The 13,810-nt window shown below is 44.1% G+C and overlaps 1 protein-coding gene across 18 annotated transcripts in view; it reads left to right on the forward strand.

Moving 5' to 3' along the window:
* The window catches only part of LOC109890577 (mitogen-activated protein kinase kinase kinase kinase 4), a 53,591-nt gene that overhangs the window by 11,602 nt on the left and 28,179 nt on the right, over window positions 1-13,810 (forward strand). The gene's annotated exons all lie outside the window — the stretch shown is intronic.

A 13,810-nucleotide genomic window follows, 5' to 3' on the forward strand; every position in this document is an offset into this window, starting at 1 on the left:
TGATGATGAGGAGAGGGGGGGGGGGGCGGGCAAGTTTGGGGAACCCTGCCATTTAAAGGATGTAGATGCGCTGAACAAAGGAGCACTGCCGGCAGTGACGGATGATGCAACACAGACGCAAGCACACCGGTCTGCCTCCAAATCGTCTAGACATCCCCAGTCTCTGCCCCTCCCTGTCTTTTCCTTCTCCTCTTCCCCATCTCTCCTCTCTGTACCACTTGGCCATCTTTACCCAGGCTGCCATGTGGGTAGTGGAGGGGCCGTGCAGGGCGTAGGCCGGGCGTGGTGGTACTGTCTGTCCGTATGGAGGTGGGTATCCCCCAAGTAGTGCTGAGTGATTTAGTGCTTTTTGAGAGTTTTTGGTTTGATTATTTAAAAATAGTAACTTCGGTATAATATTTTTGGGGTGGACATGAAATGCACTTTGCATTATGTGGGTTGAATGATGTAACACAGAATAAAACGAGCTGAATTGATTGTCAGAGTTTGTCAGAATCTATCGTCAGAGTTCGTACTGCAAGGTGACCTAAATTGGGATATGCTTAATACCCCGTCCGTCCTACAATCTAAACTAGATGCCCTCAATCTCACACAAATTATCAAAGAACCTACCAGGTACAACCCCAAATCCGTAAACATGGGCACCCTCATAGATATCATCCTGACCAACTTGCCCTCTAAATACACCTCTGCTGTTTTCAACCAGGATCTCAGCGATCACTGCCTCATTGCCTGCATCCGTTATGGGTCCGCGGTCAAACGACCACCCCTCGACTGTCAAACGCTCCCTAAAACACTTTTGCAAGCAGGCCTTTCTAATCGACCTGGCCCGAGTATTCTGGAAGGATATTGACCTCATCCCGTCAGTAGAGGATGCCTAGTTGTTCTTTAAAAGTGCCTTCCTCACCATCTTTATAAGCATGCCCCTTTCAAAAAATGTAGAACTAAGAACAGATATAGCCCTTCACTCCAGACTTGACTGCCCTTGACCAGCACAAAAACATCCTGTGGCGTACTGCACTAGCACCGCATAGTCCCCACGATATGCAACTTTTCAGATAAGTCAGGAACTGATGCACACAGTCAGTTAAGAAAGCAAAGGCTTGCTTTTTCAAACATAAATTTGCGTCCTGCAGCACTAATTCCCAAAGGTTTTGGGACACTAAAGTCAATGGAGAATAAGAGCACCTCCTCCCAGCTGCCGACTGCACTGAGGCTAGGAAACACTGTCACCACCGATAAATCCAAGATAATTGAGAATTTCAATAAGCATTTCAATAAGCATTTCTCCACCCAAATCCAGACTGCTGATGTTCTGAAAGAGCTGCAAAATATGGATCCCTACAAATCAGATGGGCTAGACAATCTGGACCCTCTCTTTCTAAAATTATCCTCAGAAATTGTTGCAATCCCTATTACTAGTCTGTTAAACCTCTTTCGTATCGTCTGAGATCCTAAAGATTGGAACGCGGCCGAGGTCGTTCCCCTCTTCAAAGGGGGAGACACTCCCTACACTACCTTTTCTAAAGTCTTCGAAAGCCAATTGAACAAACATCACCGACCATTTCAAATCCCACCGTACCTTCTCCACTATACAATCTGGTTTCAGAGCTGGTCACGGGTACACCTCAGCCACGCTCAAGGTCCTGAAATGACATCATAACCGCCATCGATAGTACTGTGCAGCCATCTTCATTGACCTGGCCAAGGCGTTTGACTCTGTCAATCCCCGTTTTCTTATCGGCAGACTTAACAGCCTTGGTTTCTCAAATGATTGCCTCGCCTGGTTCACCAACTACTTATTTGATAGAATTCAGTGTGTCAAATCGGAGGGCCTGTTGTCCGGACCTCTTGCAGTCTCTATGGGGGTGTCACAGGGTTAAATTCTCGGGCCGAGTCATTTCTCTGTATTTATCAACAATGTCGCTCTTGCTGTGGGTGATTCTCTGATCCACCTCTACACAGACTACACCATTCTGTATACATTTGGCACTTCTTTGGACACTGTGATAACTTCTTGGATATAGGGGGCGCTCTTTTAATTTATGGATAAAAAAACGTTCCCGTTTTAAACAAGATATTTTGTCACGAAAAGATGCTCGACTATGCATATAATTGACAGCTTTGGAAAGAAAACACTCTGACGTTTCCAAATCTGCAAAGATATTATCTGTGAGTGCCACAGAACTGATGCTACAGGCGAAACCAAGATGAAATTTCAAACAGGAAATGACCCAGATTTTGAATGCGCTTTGTTCCAATGTCTCCTTATATGGCTGTGAATGCGCAAGGAATGAGCCTACACTTTCTGTCGTTTCCCCAAGGTGTCTGCTGCATTGTGACGTATTTGTAGGCACATCATTGGAAGATTGACCATAAGAGACTACATTTACCAGGTGCTCCGGTTGGTGTCCTCCGTTGCAATTATTGCGTAATCTCCAGCTGCGTGTATTTGAGCATTTGCTTCGGAGGAGAAACCAAACTGCCACGAATGACTTATCATCGAATAGATATGTGAAAAACACCTTGAGGATTTATTCTAAACAACGTTTGCCATGTTTCTGTCGATATTATGGAGTTAATTTGGAAAAAGGTTTGGCGTTGTAATGACTGAATTTTCAGGGTTTTTTCTTAGCCACATTTTATGAACAAAACACAGTGATTTCTCCTACACAAATAATATTTTTGGAAAAACTGAACATTTGCTATCTGAGTCTCCTCATTGAAAACATCCGAAGTTCTTCAAAGGTAAATGATTTTATTTGAATGCTTTTCTTGTTTTTGTGAAAATGTTGCCTGCTGAATGCTAGGCTTAATGCTATGCTAGCTATCAATACTCTTACACAAATGCTTGTGTAGCTATGGTTGAAAAGCATATTTTGAAAATCTGAGATGACAGTGTTGTTAACAAAAGGCTAAGCTTGTGAGCCAATATATTTATTTCATTTCATTTGCGATTTCATTTGCGATTTTCATGAATAGTTAACGGTTATGGTAATGAGCTTGAGGCTATAATTACGCTCCCGGATACGGGATTGCTCGAAGCAACAGGTTAACAAAGCTCCAAACGAGCTTCAACGCCATACAACACTCCTTCCGTGGCCTCCAGCTGCTCTTAAAAACTAGTAAAATTAAATGCATGCTATTCAACCGATCGCTGCCCGACTAGCATCACTACTCTGGACGGTTCTGACTTAGAATATGTGGACAACTACAATACCTAGGTGTCTGGATAGACTGTAAACTCTCCTTCCAGACTCATATTAAACATCTCCAATCCAAAATTAATCTAGAATCAGCTTCCTATTTCTCAAAAAAAGCCTCCTTCACTCATGCTGCCAAACATACCCTTGTAAAACTGACTATCCTACCGATCCTAGACTTCGGCGACGTAATTTACAAAATAGCCTATAACACTCAAATTGGATGCAGTCTATCACAGTGCCATCCGTTTTGTCACCAAGCCCCATATACTACCCACCACTGCGACCTGTATGCTCTCATTGGCTGGTCCTTGCTACATATTCATCGCCAAACCCACTGGCTCTTGTTATTTATGAGTCTTTGCTAGGTAAAGCCCCGCCTTATCTCAGCTCACTGGTCACCATAGCAACACCCGCCCGTAGCAGGCACTCCTGCAGGTATATCTCACTGGTCATCCCCAAAGCCAACACCTCCTTTTGCCACTTTTCCTTCCAGTTCTCTGCTGCCAGTGACTGGAACGAATTGCAAAAATCACTGAAGTTGCAGACTTCTATCTCCCTCACTAGCTTTAAGTACCAACTGTCAGAGCAGCTTACCGATCGCTGCAGCTGTACACAGCCCATCTGTAAATAGCCCATCCAACAACCTACCTCATCCCCATATAAAAAAGGTTTTCTGCTCTTTTGCACACCAGTATTTCTACTTGCACATCCTCATCTGGACATATCACGCCAGTGTAAATTGCTTCTCCACCTGCATTGCTTGCTGTTTGGGGTTTTAGGCTGGGTTTCTGTACAGCACTTTGAGATATCAGCTGATGTACGAAGGGCTATATAAATAAATTTGATTTGATTTGCTCAATTGTAATTACTTCGCCACTATTGGCCTATTTATTGCCTTACTTCATTTGCACACACTGTATACAGATTTTTCTTTTGTGTTATTGACTGTATGCTTGTTTATCCCATGTCTAACTCTGTTGTTTTTGTCGCACTGCTTTGCTTCATCCTGGCCAGGTCGCAGTTGTAAATGAGAGCTTGTTCTCAACTGGCCTACCTGGTTAAATAAAGACTAAATAAATACATGTATTTTCAGGTAGAGATTCTTCTCTCCATCCCCGTGCCCACAAAGACCGGACTAGTAGGAGCGCAATGGAGTATGGTCATTGTAGTTAATTACCACATTTTCTTCCCTAAACTACAGTACCAGTCAAAAGTTTCGACACGCCTACTCATTTAAGGATTTTTCTATATTTTTGCTATTTTCTACATTTATAGAATAATAGTGAAGACATCAAAAGTATGAAATAACACATATGGAATCTTGTAACCAAAATAGTGTTAAACAAATCAAAATATATTTGAGATTATTCAAAGTAGCCACTCTTTGCCTTGATGACAGCTTTGCATGCCCTTGGCATTCTCTCAACCAATTTCATGAGGTAGTCATGAACAGTCTTGAAGGATTTCCCACATGCTGAGCTTGTTGGCTGCTTTTGCTTCACTCTGCTGTCCAACCAATCCCAAACCATCTCAATTAGGTTGAAGTCGGGTGATTTGTGGAGGCCAGGACATCTGATGCAGCACTCAATCACTCTCCTTGGTCAAATAGCCCTTATACAGCCTGGAGATGTGTGTTGGGTCATTGTCCTGTTGAAAAACAAATGATAGTCCCACTAAGCACAAACCAGATGGGATGGCGTGGCGTATGGCTGCAGAATGCTGTGGATGCCATGCTGGTTAAGTGTGCCTTCTAAATAAATCACAGACCGTGTCACCAGCAAAGTACCATCACACCACCTCCTCCATGCTTCACGGTTGGAACCACACATGAGATCATCAGTTCACCTACTCTGCGTCTCACAAAGACACGGCAGTTTGAACAAACAATCTCAAATTTGGACTGATCAAACCAAGGGACAGATTTTCAACGGTCTAATGTCCATTACTCATGTTTCTTGGCCCAAGCAAGTCTCTCCTTATCCTTTTAGTAGTGGTTTCTTTGCAGTAATTTGACAATGAAGGCCTGATTCATGCAGTCTCCTCTGAACAGTTGATGTTGAGATGTGACTGTTACTTGAACTCTGGGAAGCATTTATTTAGGCTGCAATTTCTGAGGCTGGTAACTCTATTGAACTTACCCTCTGCAGCAGATGTAACTCTGGGTCTTCCTTTCCTGTGGTGGTCCTCAGAGCCAGTATGTGTAGGTAATTCTGTCTAACACTGCTTTAAAAAAATGTATTGTGTAAGTGTTGCTCTACGCTTTCTGGAGGACCGAGTTTTGAAATCAGTGGAATTAGAGTATGGTAACTAAGACGATGGCGAAAACACCGGTCTCTGGATTATACAGTTGAAGTCAGAAGTTTACATACACCTTAGCCAAATACATTTAAACTCTGTTTTTCACAATTCCTGACATTTAATCCTAGTAAAAATTCCCTGTCTTAGGTCAGTTAGGATCACCACTTCATTTTAAGAATGTTTAATATCAGAATAATAGTAGTGATTTTATTTCCGCGTTTATTTCTTTCATCACATTCCCAGTGGGTCAGAAGTTTACATGCACTCAATTAGTATTTCGTAGCATTGCCTTTTTAAATTGTTTAACTTGAGTCAAATGTTTCGGGTAGCCTTCCACAAGCGTCCAACAATAAGTTGGGTGAATTTTGGCCCATTCCTCCTGACAGAGCTGGTGTAACTGAGTCAGGTTTGTAGGCCTCCTTGCTCGCACATGCTTTTTCAGTTCTGCCCACAAATGTTCTATAGGATGGAGGTCAGAGCTTTGTGATGGCCACTCCAATACATTGACTTTGTTGTCCTTAAACCATTTTTCCACAACTTTGGAAGTATGCTTGGGGTCATTGTCCATTTGGAAGACCCATTTGCGACCAAGCTTTAACTTCCTGACTGATGTCTTGAGATGTTGCTTCAATATATCCACATAATTTTCCCTCCTCTTGATGCCATCTATTTTGGGAAGTTCACAAGTCCCTCCTGCAGCAAAGCATCCCCACGACATGATGCTGCCACCCCTGTGCTTCACGTTTGGGATGTTGTTCTTTGGCTTGCAAGCCTCTCCCTTTTTCCTCCAAACTTAACAATGGTCATTATGGCCAAACAGTTCTATTTTGGTTTCATCAGACCAGAGGACATTTCTCCAAAAAGTACAATCTTTGTCCCCATGTGCAGTTGTAAACCGTAGTCTGGCTTTTTTAAGGCGGTTTTGAAGCCGTGACTTCTTCCTTGCTGAGCGGCCTTTCAGGTTATGTCGACATAGGACTTGTTTTACTGTGAATATAGATACTTTTGTACCTGTTTCCTCTAGCATCTTCACAAGGTCCTTTGCTGTTGTTCTGGGATTGATTTGCAACCAAAGTACGTTCATCTCTAGGAGACCGAACACGTCTCCTTCCTGAGTGGTATGACGGCTGCGTGGTCCCATGGTGTTTGTACTTGCGTACTATTGTTTGTACAGATGAACGTGGTACCTTCGGGCGTTTGGAAATTGCTCCCAAGGATGAACCAGACTTGTGAAGGTCTACAAACATTTTTTCTGAGGTCTTGGCTGATTTCTTTAGATTTTCCCATAATGTCAAGCAAAGAGGCATTGAGTTTGAAGGTAGTCCTTGAAATACATCCACAGGTACACCTCCAATTGACTCAAATGATGTCAATTAGCCTATCAGAAGCTTCTGAAGCCATGACACCATTTTCTGGAATTTTCCAAGCTGTTTAAAGGCACAGTCAACTTAGTGTATGTGAACTTCTGACCCACTGCAATTGTGATCCAGAGAATTATAAGTGAAATGATCTGTCTATAAACAATTGTTGGAACAATTACTTGTGTCATGCACAAATAGATGTCCTAACTGACTATAGTTTGTTAACAAGAGATGTGTGGAGTGGTTGAATATGAGTGTTAATGACTGCAACCTAAGTGTAGGTTGGAGTGGTTGAATATGAGTGTTAATGACTGCAACCTAAGTGTAGGTTGGAGTGGTTGAATATGAGTGTTAATGACTGCAACCTAAGTGTAGGTTGGAGTGGTTGAATATGAGTGTTAATGACTGCAACCTAAGTGTAGGTTGGAGTCGTTGAATATGAGTGTTAATGACTGCAACCTAAGTGTAGGTTGGAGTCAACCTCAACTGTCTTCATACTAAGGCAACCATGGCATCATTGACAGGGAGAGGCGTCCATCCATGATTTTCTAGCTAGCTACATTTTCAGACATGACACTTCTAATTTTAACAGATTCATTCTCATTTTAAGTTAGTGTATTGTTAGCGAGCTAGCTAACGTTACAAGTATGATCTTATTATTTGTATCTCAGAGCCATTTGCTTTGCTAGTTCTAGCATAATGTTAGCAAGCCAATTTATATTATGGTTGATTAGCTACCTGTAGGGTAGTACAGTCATGAGTTGGGTTTATGGTTCATTGTTTAGCCAGCTAGCTACATGCCTCAGCAAGACACCACTATACAATTAACAATTTCAATAGAATGTCATTGCAACAACTGTTGATGGAACTAACGGGTAAATTCCCTCTGGCTATCTACTCCGATTTCAGAGCACTCTCGTCTGTGTGCAAGAGCACAGAATAATTGTGAAATTTACTAACGCCTAACACTCGTTTTTATTTGGCTAGTGTCAGTAAATGTTGGCAAAAAAATGTAAATTGTTGCCAGCTGCACAGTTGCAGTCACATATGTTCTGGATAACATAAAGACAGCCTAACTAACTCTGTTAGGGCGAGTAAAATGGTCAGTGAATGGTTCTCACGTTAGCCAGATTGCTTGATTGTTAGGACAGAACGCTTCGATCAACACTTGAAGAGATGCGTGGGGCTAAAGCTTGAGGGTGTGAATGGTGCTGAATAGGTGTAGACTATGATCTCTCCAGTAGGTACCAAAACATTCAAAGACCTTTTTCTCGAAAGTGAAGTTACAAGGTTATCAGCTTTCAAAGCAGAATTACTTTCCCATTGTTCCTCAAATGCAGTGTATGGTGTAGTCTGTATTTTTCATTTTTTTTTTACATTGGATAAAAGCAATTTCACATTTTCCTACATAAGACCGAATCAAGGCGGTCATTCACATATGGACTTTGTCTTTTACCAAATAGGGCTATCTTCTGTATACCACCCCTACCTTGTCACAACACAACTGATTGGTTCAAATGACAAACTTTTAACAAGTCACACTTGTTTATGTAAATGCATTCCAGGTGACTACCTCATGAAGCTGGTTGAGAGAATGCCAAGTGTGCAAAGCTGTCATCAAGGCAAAGGGTGGCTACTTTGAAGAATCTAAAATAGAAAATTGTATTTTGATTTGTTTTACACTATATTTGGTTACTACATGATTCCATATGTGTTATTTCATAGTTTTGATGTCTTCTATTATTCTACAGTGTAGAAAATAGTACAAATAAAGAAACCCTTGAATGAGTAGTTATCAACGTTTGACTGGTACTGTATGTAGAATATCCCCTCCCCCCCACTATATCGCGCAGTTCAGGCTTGATCTGATTTATCTCTAGAGAAACTGTGCATTGAGCTCAGAATTTATTTTAAATGGAACTGAAATAATTGAACTGACGTCGGTCAATTAATTGTTTAAAAATCAAAAAAGAATTGTCATTTTGGTTAACAGCACTACCTCCCAGGACAAATTGTGCAACGCTGGTCCCATACGGGAGGACCTAGCACACTAAAGGCTGCCTGGCCAACCCAGGAGGAGGAGTTAGAGGGAGTATCAGAGCGAAGCAGCAGTGATGATGCTTGCCTGGGGTCCATATTGGCTCCTTGTTAATCTACTACGCCCTTTGGTATTCCCAGATCCTCCCAGTCTGCTAATAGTTGTCGGTCAGATCTGTTTAACCCCAAAGTGGTATGGGCGAGGGACCAAAATGGAACCAGTATGAAGAAAAGTGAAAGATCCGCTTGAACATAATTTCTCCTATAAACAGGTCTATATTTAGGTAACACCTATAGGTGTGGGTAGCTTTGGAAACATCTCTGTGAGGTGCTCCATGCAGCCCTGTTGCGCTCCAGTACACAGACCTGTTAATGTGCGCTGTGCAGCAGGACGCTGACAGTCCTGCTCACAGTTATGGTACTAGCTGTGGGTTAACCGCTATTTATAGCCTAGCCTTCCACAGTTGGTGGAGGCACAATTGTAGGTTAGTATGCTGGGAATGGGAGTGGAGGGCCATAGGCAGTAGGCATGTCTCCGTGTGTTAACCCCATGGTGTTTGCACAGATTATATTGTAGCTCCTATTACCCTCTCGGGTACAAAAATGTATGTACCAATCACAGATCGGCACTTTAATCTCTGATCTAGCAAGGTCGTATAGGTATTTGGTACTAACGCTGGAAACCTTGCCTTCAATTCCGTTTGAGCACACAGACCAGTGATGGACAGCTATTGAAGCCAATCCCTCTGGGATCAGCTGGTCTGGTGTTGAATGTGTCACCCACTCTGTGGCAGGGCCAAGGTCTTACCCTGTGTCACAGAGGCTGTGTCAGACTTGACAGTTCATGCAGCTTTGGTGTTCTAATCAATTCCCAATGAGTCATGCATCTACACCTACATTTGAAATATGTCTACCATATCTGGATTCCCCTTTCCTGCGCTGTGTTCAAATGCTTTCTATAAACGGTGGGTGAGGCAAAATATGATAAGCTAACTACTGTAGATAACTAGCCACATAACCTCTGTAGCTAGCAAGCAACACTTAAGTGATTACAAATGGATGAGCATAACTCTAGCCAAGCCAAAAATGTTTTTTATATAGTTGGCTAGCTTTTATGAGGAAACCTAGTCCTCACATGTTGGGAATGTATTTCCTCCACCGTTATAATGAAAAGGTGCCTCAGTCCCACACTCAAGATTTCGGGAGTGCTGATGACGTCGCCCACTGTATGCACGTTTGGTACACTGAATGTGTCTAGACTGAGGTGAACACAATCAAGACCACAAAGCGACTTTTGTGCGTCTAGACCCGTCTTTTCAATGTGATCTTTGTGTTCTGATAGCAGAAGTCGCATGTAAGTGGAGACATGACCTGATGTACCTAGTAGTCACCATCAGGCCACAGTGTAGGGACAGACTGTGTGTGTTCCCTACACACACAGTCCGGGGAAGCTCTTTCGTCTGTTCTCCCTCCCTGCACTGGCCCTCACTCTAATGGCTGTCAGCAGACTCACACAGCCCCTGGGCTGTCCACACCACTGCCTGAACACGACTCTGCTTTGTGTGTGCGTGAGGAGCGACCCGTTGAGCTACCTCATTATCATACAGGGGCGAGGCGAGACACAAAAGCCCCTTGCGAACGAGGCTGCGTTCCCGTCCCGGGCTGCAGCCCAGTCTGAGCTTCAACAGACTTTCCCTTTTGGTGTCAGGTTTCTCACTTAGCACCTCGTCAGTTCTACCCGCAAACAAGCAGGTGAAATGCACCACACTTTGGGTCTATTGAACCCAACTCCGTTTTTATGGTTGATACTCTATTAGGAATTTAGTCGCCTCTTCCGTTGAGACCATTTAGTGCTGACGGAAAACAACTAGTTTTGTGTTGAGTAGTGTTTCTTCAGAGGCCGGTACTGTAGCAGCTGCACTGTGATCAATAGCAGCTGCGTTATTGACTGGTCTCTACTCTCACAGCCAGCTCAGCTTTGGCTGGCTTCTCCACTGGCTCAAAGTGGCTCGCTCAACTCCTTCAGTCTCTTGCTGACTCTGTCACATGTTGCCCAAAAACTGATCAGAGAATGCACTGACATCTACATACTTTACCATGGAGTAAACTACAACCTCTTCCCCCATCTCTTTTCACCTGTCTTTTCTTTCTGTTCCACCCCAATCCTCAGTGTGTTCTGGTGGTTGTAGGAAGTCGGGTCAGCAGTGGGTCAGTTGGCTGGTATGTGTAGTAGATACTAACAGACAGACCCTGTCTGTACTGTGAGGTAGGGTCAGCAGTGGGTCAGTTGGCTGGTATGTGCAGTAGGTACAGTACAGACAGGGTCTGTTAGTGAGGTGGGGTCAGCAGTGGGTCAGTTGGCTGGTATGTGTAGTAGGTACAGACAGGGTCTGTTAGTGAGGTTGGGTCAGTTGGCTGGTATGTGTAGTAGGTACAGTACAGACAGGGTCTGTTAGTGAGGTTGGGTCAGTTGGCTGGTATGTGTAGTAGGTACAGTACAGACGGGGTGTGTTAGTGAGGTTGGGTCAGTTGGCTGGTATGTGTAGTAGGTACAGTACAGACAGGGTCTGTTAGTGAAGTAGGGTCAGCATTGGGTCAGTTGGCTGGTATGTGTAGTAGGTACAGTACAGACAGGGTCTGTTAGTGAAGTAGGGTCAGCATTGGGTCAGTTGGCTGGTATGTGTAGCAGATACAGCGTAGTACAGACTCTGGGCCGTCTTGTGCTGCTGCTCACTAGACCATCTCTCTCTCACCACTGCTCATCTGGTTTGTGTTGAGAAGAGGGGCATCAATATTCGTTCCTGATCTGTGTGTTTATGCTTTCTCTTTTGTGTGTGTGTTTGTGAGAGAGACACAGAGACACATTGCCTGCCTAGCCTATACATTGCCTGCCCTAAGGTGGATTAGCTCGTCACCCAACGCCTGTACCCCTCTACCCACCCCCTCTCCCTGCTCAAATGTCATCTTCACCCCCCCCCCCCAGGGCGATCAGCCCCCCCATTACCAGACAGCTCACCCCCTTTTACACCGCCTTTGATGTGCTGGGCCAACCTTTATTTTAGGTAGGCTATATGCTTTAGCAGTGTGCAGCATAATTACATGGATGGACGGCAGTAACAACATGGATGGATGACCATCCGTTAGAAAAGCCAGTTTGTTGTGAGCTATCTTATTACCATGTATGATGATGTAATGTGATTTCACCATTCTGTCATTCATCTGGGCAGCTCCACCTCTTGTGGGCGTTATGTTGCCAGGGAATCGTTGAGAAGGATGACTGGGGAAAGAGTGCGATTTGCTTCTGGTTTTACTGGATGAATGTTGAAGAACAGCGGAGAGGGTTTCAGTGATGTTTAGAGAGACTGTGTTGAATGGCCTACTAGCTATTAGTGTGATCTGTCTTCCTCTGGTTGTAGTCTGGAGTGGGGAGGTTGTCTGTGCGCCTACTGCGCTCCAATCTGAGAGTTGGAGAGAGGCCAGCACATCTGGCTGTGGTTAGGGGCTTTATGGAGTGTCTGGAGCTGCCTGCTCAGTGATAACCCCTTGTTTCAGGTAACCTCTCCAGGGCCACAGTATCAGACCAGGGGCCTCGGGGCCCCTCAGTCAGTCAGCTCCTGCCCTGCTGCTGTTTCTGGACAGGGGCCATGTAGCTCAGCTCTAGCAGGTTGGGATTGGAAGATGGGGCTTGAGGTGAGGTGATTGTTTGTTGTGTGATAGTGGAGAGGAGTTTTGGACTGATATGGGAGAGGGGACTGGCTAGAGCAATGGGGGGGCCCTCCTAAAGCCTTGTCTCACACCGATTGGTTGAGAGATCATCCTCCACTTCCTGTCTTTAGCCTACATTCTTTCCTGCTTTATTTTGTAGTCCACCCCTCCCCATGACCTGAATCTGAGACATGAGAAATCAGTGAGCACTAAAATACATTCACGCCACGAGTAGTGAATTGGCCTACATATCCAACAATGATACGGTGATTCCTCTTCATTTACTGGATGAAACCGTCATTTCTTCCAAAGATTGTCACCCAAGCATCATGCTTAAAGGACTGTGTTCTCTGGGCTCACAGAGGAGTGGGGGGCCGCAGCGGGTGAAAACTGAACCTCTCCAATGCACCTGTGACCTTTCACCTCGACCAAAGGCTTGTGTGTCTTGACGGGGACTCAAGTTATAAGTAATGTCACTGATGTTTTTATGGACAGTGGCCCCGGGATCAAAGTTGAGAGGATTATAAGTCTAGAGATTAACGACATGAAGGCTTTTGTCTCATCCATAGCTGGAGAGAATAAGCTGCTTGGCTTTTGTCATTAACCCCGCATATTTTCAATTGATTGTGGAATGTTCATTCAAAATAGTCTAGATGGAGATGGTCCAGAGACGTGTGTGTGTGTGTGTGTGTGTGCGCATTTATACGCGTCTTGTTCAGATACACAGCTGCTTCTATCATCAAAAACAATACTGCTTTAGCCGTTATCATACACACTGCAGCCCCACAGCAGTGGAAATCCCCATTTTGGTTTCTATCCGGATAATTATTAGCAGCTTTTATCTGTTTTGAGGGGTTTGAGATTGAGGGGAGGGTAAGAGACTATTTCTGTCTCTGTTTATGGAAGTAGTGACTGGTGCTGAGGGAGAATGCTGTGGGAATGTTTGTTCAGCACAGAGATCGTAGCCCCAGTCCATGTCTGTCTGTTTGGATGCTAGTGATTGTTCTGTATCTATGCTAGGCTTAACCAGCCACATGACGGTACACAGACTGAATCGAAGTGATGATGGTTGTCTATGGAAAGAACTCTGACGGTCACCTGTAGATTATAGGCCACTATGTACATGGCTAAGATGGTGTTTACTGTAAGAAGGCATGTTTTGCAAGTTCAGGTGACGCACACACACACACACACACACACACA

Source organism: Oncorhynchus kisutch, linkage group LG5 (assembly GCF_002021735.2).
Source record: "Oncorhynchus kisutch isolate 150728-3 linkage group LG5, Okis_V2, whole genome shotgun sequence".
NCBI classification, from domain to species: Eukaryota; Metazoa; Chordata; class Actinopteri; order Salmoniformes; family Salmonidae; genus Oncorhynchus; species Oncorhynchus kisutch.